Raw genomic sequence first — 9,792 nt, forward strand, 5'->3', positions numbered from 1 at the left:
TGAGCAAATGTGTGTGAGGGCCAGCACAATGGGCCCCCCCTCAGAAGGCCAGCACAAACCCGTGCATCACATCTACTGACCATAGGGTTCTACAAAACTTCAGTTTTCGTGGAAGTAGCATCAGGTCTCCTGATGCTTTAGCAAGGAGACCAGAACGCACCTAGTTGAAACTTGCCACACTCTGGCCAAGGCCCAAACTCCCCACTGCCGGCTGGTAGAAACTCTACAGACCACTGATCTGAGGGGTAGAGCAGCAGAGTGCACACAGCACACACCAGAGACACTTCCCGGAGCGAGAGGCCCTGTACATTATATGACCTCTTCTTCATAAAACCATTACTCTCAGGGGCAGGAAAACTAACACAGAAGAAGACAGAGACCTAGACAAAATGCCAAGACCGAGGAATTCATCCCAAAAGACAGAACAAGAAAAAGTCACAGCCAGGGATCTAATTCAAACAGATATAAGTAATATGTTTGATCCAGAATTTAAAACAATAACCATAGGATAGTTGCTGGGTTGCAGAAAAGCATGGAAGACACCAGGGAGACCCTTACCATAGAGATTAAAAAAAAAAAAAAAGATAAAAAACAATCAGGCTGAAATGAAAAATGCAGTAACTACGGTTCAAAACTGACTGGATGTAATGACTACAAGGATGGGAGAAGGAGAGGAATGTATAAGCGATAGGGAAGACAGAATTATGGAAAACAATGAAGCTGAACAAAAGAGATAAAAAGCAATTTGGATCACAAAAGTAGACTTAGGGAAGTCAGTGACACCATCAAACATAGTAACATTAGTAGCATGGGAGCCCCAAAAGAAGAGAGGGCAAAGGGGGCAGAAGGTTTATTTGAGCAAATTGTAGCTGAAAACTTCCCTAATCTGGGCAAGGAAATGGATATCCAAATCAGGAGGCACAGGGAACTCCCATCAAAATCCACAAAAGCAGGCCAACATCAAGATATATTGCAGTTAAATTTGCAAAATATAGTAATAAAAAAATCCTAAAAGCAGCAAGACCAAAGAAGTCCCTAACTTAGAAGGGTAGACCAGTAAGGTTAGCAGCAGGTCTCTCCATGGAAACTTTTGGCAAGCCAGAAGGGAATTACAACGCCCCGCCCATATTGCCACAAGTGCAAAGGCACCCGAGAGTCCCCCAAACCATCAGGCCCTGCCCCAGAAGACAAGCAGGAACAGCTCGCCAGATGAAGTTTCTGATGGGGGTAGGGAGGGAGAGAGTACATGGTATAGCACTCATGGGGTTTTATTCTTCTTTAATCTTTCAGTTTTATTTTTTTCAATTTTTTAATTTTTGTTTTTATATAGACATTATATAATAATATATAATATATAATATAATATAATAAATATAATAAATATTATATATATATAATGTTCCTTTCATTGTATTTTATGGTATTTTTGCATATACAATTTTTTCTTTTCCTCCTATTTTGGGATCTAGTTTCTTTTAACAAAAACACCAAAATATACCCAGGATCCAGTTTATTGTTTTGTTCTGTTTAATTTCTTGTTTGAATTTTTCCATTTTTGTTGTTACTATTTTTATCCCTCTCTCTCTTTCTTCTATTCTTTTCTGGACATAATGACAAGATGGAGAAACTCACCCAAAAGAAAGAACAGGAGGAAGTATTCACTGCCAGGGATTTAATCAGTATGGATATAAGTAAGATGTTGGACTTAGAATTCAAAACAATGGTTATAAAGATACTAGATGGGCTTAAAAAAAAAAAGCATAGAAAACACTAGAGAATACTGTAGAAATAAAAGAACTAAAATCTAATTGAAAATTAAAATTTAAAATGCTATTACTGAGATGTGAATCAAAAAACAGAGGCCCTAACAGCTAAGATAAATGAAGTAGAAGAGTGAGTCAGTGAAATAGACAAAAATGAGAATTACAGACCAATATCCCTGATGAAAATAGATGCAGAAATTCTCATCAAGATACTAGCCAATAGGATTCAACACTACATTAAAAGGATTATTCACCACGACCAAGTGAGATTTAAGGGCTGTAAGGTGGTTCAACATCCACAAATCAATCAATGTGATACACTACATTAATAAAAGGACAAGAACCAAAAGATCCTTTCAATAGATGCAGAAAACACATTTGACAAAATACAGCATCGTTTCTTGATAAAAGCTCTGTAATGTAGGGATAGAAGGAACATACCTCAGTATCATAAAAGCCATATACAAAAAACCCACAGTGAATATCATTCTCAATAAGGAAAAATTGAGAGTTTTCTCACCAAGATCAGGAACAATGACAGTAATGTCACTGTCACCACTGTTGTTCAATATAGTACTGGAAGTCTTAGCCCCAGCAATCAGACAACAAAAAGAAAAAAAAGGCATCCAAATCAGCAAAGTCAAACTCTCTTTGCAAACAACATGATATTCTATGTAGAAAACCCAAAAGACTCCACTCAAAAATTGCTAGAACTGATGCAGAATTCAGCAAGTCACAGGACATAAAACCAATGCACAGAAATCATTTGCATTTCTATGCAATAATAATGAGGCAGAAGAAAGAAATCAAGGAACCAATCCCACTTACAATTGCACCAAAACTATAAAATACCAAGGAATAAAGCTAACCAAAGAGGGAAAGGATTTATACTCTGAAAACTAAAGAACACTTAAGAAAGAAATTGAGGAAGACACTAAGAAATGGAAAAACATTCCGTGCTCATGGACTGGAAGAAAAATATTACTAAAATGTCTATGCTCCTCCCCCACAAAAATCTATACATTCAATACAATCCCTATCAAAATACCAACAGCATTTTTCAGAGAATTAAAACAAACAATCCTAAAATTTGTATGGAACCACAAAAGGCCTTGAATAGCCAAAACAATCTTTAAAAAGAAAAACAGGAAAAAAAAAAAAAGAAAAAGAAAAACAGGGATCCCTGGGTGGCTCAGCGGTTTAGCACCTGTCTGTGGCCCAGGGCGCGATCCTGGAGCCCCTGGATCGAGTCCCACGTCAGGCTCCCAGCATGGAGCCTGCTTCTCCCTCTTCCTGTGTCTCTGCCTCTCTCTCTATGTCTATCATAAATAAATGAATAAATAAATCTTTTTTTAAAGATTTTTTTTTAAAGAACAAACCTGGAGATATTACTATTCCAAATTTCAAGTTATATTACAAAGCTATAATAATCAAAACAGAATGGAGGAAGCAAGAATATGCAATGGTAAAAAAAATCTCTTCCACTAATGGATAATTGGAAAACTGGACAACTACAAGCAAAAGAATTAAACTGGGTCACTTTCTAATACTATGCACAAAAATAAACTCAAAATGGATTAAAGACCTAAATATGAGACCTGAGACCATAAAAATTCTAGAAGAAGGTACAGGCAGTAATTTATCTGACATCATCTATATCAACATTTTTCTAGATATGTCTCCTAGGGCAGGGGAACTAAAGCACTAAAGCAAAAATAAACTATTGGGACTACATCAAAATAAAAACCTTCTTCACAGCAAAGGAAACAATCAACAAAACTGAAAGCCTACAGAATGGTAGAAGATATTTGCAAATGACATATCTATAAAGGGTTACTATCCAAAATATATAAAGAATTTATCAAACTCAACATCAAGAAACCAAATAGTTAAATAAAAAATGGTCAGAAATGAACAGACATTTCTCCAAAGACATATAGATGGCCAGCAGATATATGAAAAGAAAGATGCTCATTAACACTCACCATCAGGGAAATGCAAATCAAAACTATAATGAGGTATCAACTCGTACCTGTCAGAATGGCTAAAATCACCACACAATACAGATGTTGGCAAGGATGTGGAGAAAAAGGCATACTTTAGCACTGTCAATGGGAATCCAAAGTAGTGCAGCCACTGTGGAAAAAGGCCGGTAAAAGGTAAAAATAGAACTACCCTATGATTTAGTAATGGCACTACTAGGTATTTAACCAAAGAATACAAAAACATTAATCCAAAACGTTTACATGCACCCCTATGTTTTTAGCAGCATTATTTACCATAGCCAAGATACGGAAGCAGCCCCAGTGTCCATTGTTAGATGAATGCATAAAGAAGATGTGACATACACACACACACACACACACACACACACACACACAATGGAATATTATTCAGCCATAAAAATAATGAGATCTTGCCTTTTGCAACGTGGGTGGATCTAACGAGTATAATGCTAAGTGAAATAAGTCAATCAGAGAAAGACAACTACCATATGACTTCATTCATATGTGGATTTGAAGAAACTAAATAAATGAACAAAGAAGAAAAAAGATATCAAAAAACCAACTCTTTTTTTTAAATTGGAGTTCAATTTGCCAACATATAGCATAACACCCAGTGCTCATCCCATCAAGTGCCCCCCTCAGTGCCCGTCACCCAGTCACCCCCACCCCCCGCCCACCTCCCTTTCCACCACCCCTTGTTCGAAAAAACCAACTCTTAATTACAGAAAACAGACTTATGGTTATGGGGGGGGGGTGTAAAACAGGTGAAGAGGATTAAGAGTACACTTATCTTGAGGAGCACTGAGTGATGTATAGAATAGTTAAATCACTATTGTATGCCTGAAACTAATATAACACTATATGTTATCTATTCCAGAATTAAAATAAAACAAAAACTCAAAATGGATTAAAGACTTAACTGTAAGACCTGAAACCATAAAGCTCCCAGGAGAAAAAAAGAGATGAACAAAAAATAGTCTTCAAAAAGTAAATTCCATATGCAAGAAAAGTAAGGGGAGTGCTTTTGGTAAAAGAAGATATGAGAAGGGCAGCCCCGGTGGTGCAGCCATTTAGTGCCACCTGCAGCCCGGGGTGTGATCCTGGAGACCCTGGATCGAGTCCCACATTGGGCTTCCTGCGTGGAGCCTGCTTCTCCCTCTGCCTGTGTCTCTGCCCCTCTTTCGCTCTCTCTGAATGAATAAATAAATAAATCTTAAAAAAAAAAAGAAGATATGAGGAATGAAATGCATTTTTTATTTGTTTTTAAAGATTTTATTTATTTATTCATGAGAGACACAGCGGGACTCGATCCCGCGACTCCAGGATCATGCCCTGGGCTGAAGGCAGGTGCTAAATCGCTGAGCCACCCAGGCATCCCTGAAATGCATTTTTGTTGAGGAAACAAAGTCAGTAATTTTCTCCTAAAATGAGGCTGTTTACTTAAAGAGGAAAGACTTAGGACAAACTCTGGAAAGAAGAAAGAAAAGAAACAAAAAAGGAGGGAAAGAAGAAAGAAAGTTGTAAGAGGTTTATGAAAAAGGATTTTTTAAAAAGGAATTTTAATGTATGGGGCAGCCCCGGTGGCCCAGCGGTTTGGTGCCGCCTGCAGCCCGGGGCGTGATCCTGGAGACCCTGGATCGAGTCCCGCGTTGGGCTCTCTGCATGGAGCCTGCTTTTCCCTCTGCCCGTGTCTCTGCCTCTCATTCTTTCTCTGTGTCTCTATATATAAATAAATAAAATCTTAAAAAAAAAAAAGAAAAAGAAAAAGGAATTTTAATGTATGGTCAAGCTGGCTAAGATTAAAATAAATTGATTAAAAATGAGTTATCGTTTTACTCTGATATTTTTGCAAGACTTCTTCATCTTCAAGGAAAGTTAGGGAAAAAACTGACAAGTACTCTAGAATACAGGTCTCTGATAACTTTAAGGTCATACCATTAAACTGTAAGAATTTATAGAACTCTAATGGAGAAACTGATGGCTTCATAAAACTAACAAAAGATCAAGATCAACAATAATTATGTAAGACTGAATAAACTGAGGAGTATGGTTATAATTTGTATGACTTTTTGTTTGAATAATTGCTAGGTTTTAATCTTTTGTTTTCCAAATATAAGAAAATATTTTCTTTTAAGCTATGACCTACAGCAATTTGGTAAATTACACCTTTATAAGCAGAAATGAATAATTTATCTTTTCCTACCCAATCCCTCCAGAATTTGGAAACTTTCAATGAGTATTCTTATATTTTCATGGCAATATATTTATTTGCATAATTTCAATAACAATTTTTTCTCCTTGTAACAGGACACAGTTGGAAACACTGGATATATAACAAGGCTTTGACTGGAATATAATACCCGAGAGAGACATGCATAGATTCAGATATAACAAGACAGCTTTTAGGACTAAGGTTGACTGTATGGAGTCAATAAACCCTTTGCAAATATCAGCTTGATACCTTGCTTACAGGCTTCCTAGCATCCTTGCTGAGTAAGCAAGGTACTTCCTAGTAGGATCAAGAACCTCATGATATTTTAAGAACCTCTAAAAGATGGGAAGTAACCCAAATCTATAGCTTTTGCAGGTGAAGTCTGATGGCAAGTATTTGGCTTGGCTTCTTACTTGGAAAAGCTGTTAAAAGTTCAATCTGAGATCGTTTATGAAAAGTTCCAAAAAAAAAAAAAAAAAGAAATAAAAGTTCCAGCAAAGCAGATTAAAAAGAGTCTATATGATAAACCACTATTCTTTCCGCACGGATGTGAACAATCAAGCCAAGTTTATTGAAATTAGACTTAAAATTAGTCTTAATGTGATTATCATTGATAGAAATCAGGGTAACTATGGAGAGAAGCATTATGTTTCAGTTGAAACTCCAATATAGGGATGCCTGGATGGCTCAGTGGTTGAGCTCTGCTTTCGGCCCAGGGCATGACCCTGGAGACCCAGGATCGAGTCCCACATCGGGCTCCCTACGTGGAACCTGCTTCTCCCTCTGCTTGTGTTTCTGCCTCTCTCTCTCTCTGTGTCTCTCATGAATAAATAAATAAAACCTTTTTAAAAAGAAAAAAGAAACTACAATATATACTTCCGCATATTAGATTCTAGTTCTGCTCATTATCGTTCAGGTTCTATTTTCTGTAAACTAGACTAGATCCTGAATCCTCTAGTTCCTCCAATGTCTGGCTACAATATCCAAACTAACATTTCCAATGTTTTCTCACCTTTTATTTGAAATTATTGAAAACTAAAACTGCTCTTTTTCCTGAAGCCTTACAAACTATTGAATATGAACAACTTATTGTAAACTTCAGAGAAATCACCACAATAGCTCATATATAGAGAATCTTCATGTCTGTTGCTGTCTGGCCATAAAAATGATTACCAGAGACATTTAAACTGCAAACTAGGAAAATTTATCAGGTTACCACTGCCTGCCCTCACTCCATCTAAAGATGCTTCAATCCTGACATCTAGAAATCTTCTCAACTGGCTACGTTAGAACTCAGAAACTGATATGTTATTTGCTCCAGTCATTAACCATTATTTTTCTTTATTTCCATAGAAATGCCTCTTATTTAATACTGATATTGAACCAAAGCCCTAACTTTGGGAACACACCTGCATCACTGCCACCTGAAATTAGTTTAACTGAACTCATTTTCAAAACTAAGGCAGTGGTTCAATGAGATGGAATAATCTACCAGTTTTTAGTGCCTGGAACTTCTGGGAAGTTTCAAAGGAGGGAAGTCAAGGGGCCCAGGGCAGGTTACCTCAAAATGTGCTACTTCGGCATATTGATTATTTTGAATTAAAGTTTTTAAAGAAATAGTCAGTGCTTGAAGAACACTCTGACCCTTCTTTGTCCCAGTGAAAGGGTAGTCTCTGTGCACCAAGAGGTAGAAAGACATGCTTATAGTCAGAGATACGGAATTCCGGGCTGAGAAGTCTGTATAAACAAGCCTTGTTACTTTTACTAATTTATTACCTCAGCCCAAAGCCTATTTAGGATTTCTCACCAACTGAAGCTCCTGAACACAAGAACACAATTTTCCTGTTAATTCCTCACCAATATATATTTCTTTGTCTAAAATGTACAAAAGCTTTGGTTGTTCTTTGAGTCTCAATTTCATTGCTGGGTCCCCATGCATACATAATAAAACTTTGGGGTTTTTTTTTTCACCTATTAATCTGTTTTATGTCAATTCAGTTTTTAGACCAGTTAGAAAAAAACTTTAATGGAAGAAAAATATTTTCTTCCAGGAAATCAGTAATCAAGCCTCCCAGTAATTGCTTAATGAAGGGGACCCTAGCCATCCCACTTGGCCACAACCCAGCAAAACAGTTTAGATCCTTCCAGCCTTGCCTGCAGAAAGAATACGTGCTCTTGTGCAGTTAAGACTTAGATTTAGGCATGTCATGGATCTCCAAAAGCCTACTCTTGACACCTGGACTCTCCTGATACACACACAATTCTAATTCCCTGCCTTCCTTGACCTGTGCAGCCTGTGCATGCACAGTGCACCCCTTTTCAGCTGCCCTTGAGCACCTGGGGCCCTCCAGGCCTGGGGAGCTGTGGTTGGTCCCCAACCACCTGCATACCCTTCAGAATGAAGGGATTCCAGCCCCAAATATCACAGCTTAAACTGGAGATAATCAGTCTCCAGTTGGACTAAGTGCCTGATGGGGTTCTGGGGTTCTCCAGTAATCAAGGCTCCCAGATGTCCTTTATAGAAGGAAACAGGTCCGGGGCCAGCTGCCTGACCCTACCCTAGCAAGGCAGTCCAGTGTCTTCCAGATCTGCCTTCACCGGGAATTTGTGCATTTGTGTAGTTGAGGGCTTAGAATTAAGCAGATGTCAGTTACCCCACAATAGCCCTCTCCAATAACCAGACTTCTCCCGACAATGTATGAACATCGTCAACACATCTCTATTAATAAAACATACTTTGAACACTGTTGTGAAAGGCAAGACAATAGCAAATAAGCCTCACTCACTAACCCTACCAAAATTACTCAAGACATGGCTTAGGGGGAGGATGGATTATATGTTAACTTCTTAGGACCCCTGAAGACCCACTGATGATTTAGTCTGGACCAATCTTAAAAATAAGATAACTCAAAATTGTGGCCTGATCACTCAACCCAGTAAGTTATATCCAATATTAACAAACAGCAATGAAGTGTGTAGTTGGCTGACTCAGTCAGTGGAACATATGGCTCTTGATCTTGGGGTCATGAGTTCAAGCCTCATACTGGGTGGGGGTAGAGTTTAATTTGAAAAAGAGCCACAAAGGAAGACATTTCAATGCTCTTATTAGGTGCATTCAGTAACAGATGCTGATAGGAAGAAAGGAAAAGTGCTAGCACAAAAAAAGTGATCTCCAGAGTAGGAGGAAACCCAGAGCCTTTTGCTCTTAAGGATAACCACCCACACACTGAGGAATGATGATTTTTTAAATCCTTTTGGCCCTCGTAATTTTAACTTACTAGATGCTAGGGCTATGAAAACAGACAAAACTACGAATCAGAGTCACTAGAGGGAGAGCTTATTCCAGAAAAGAAATGACAAAAATTAGAATGGGATTCCCAGAGACTGATGTGGGCACAAAAACCCAGTTGGCTATTAGTCTCAAGTAGGACTAACCTGATCCTCACAGGAAGTGAGAGGGCACAACCTGGACCCAATACCACAGACGCTAAAGTTAATCAATATTTTAGAGCATTTGGAAAAAACGGTACTAATTTACTAAGATCTTTGTTTGACAGGATAGTAGCAACATGGAGATTAAGATGGCTTATACTTAATATGTCCCTAAGATGTCCCTTAAGACATCTCCATGAAAAATATCTGGGAAAGCTCTAATATAATAATGAAATTAAGACTATTAACTATGATTTATGATAGGAGACAGACACCCTCATCATCACACGATGACCGAACAGATTAAACAGGTCATTCTTCCATTTGCAATGACATGGAAGGACCTACAGAGTATTATGCTAAGTGACATAAATCAGAG

Source organism: Canis aureus, chromosome 8 (assembly GCF_053574225.1).
Source record: "Canis aureus isolate CA01 chromosome 8, VMU_Caureus_v.1.0, whole genome shotgun sequence".
NCBI lineage: Eukaryota > Metazoa > Chordata > Mammalia > Carnivora > Canidae > Canis > Canis aureus.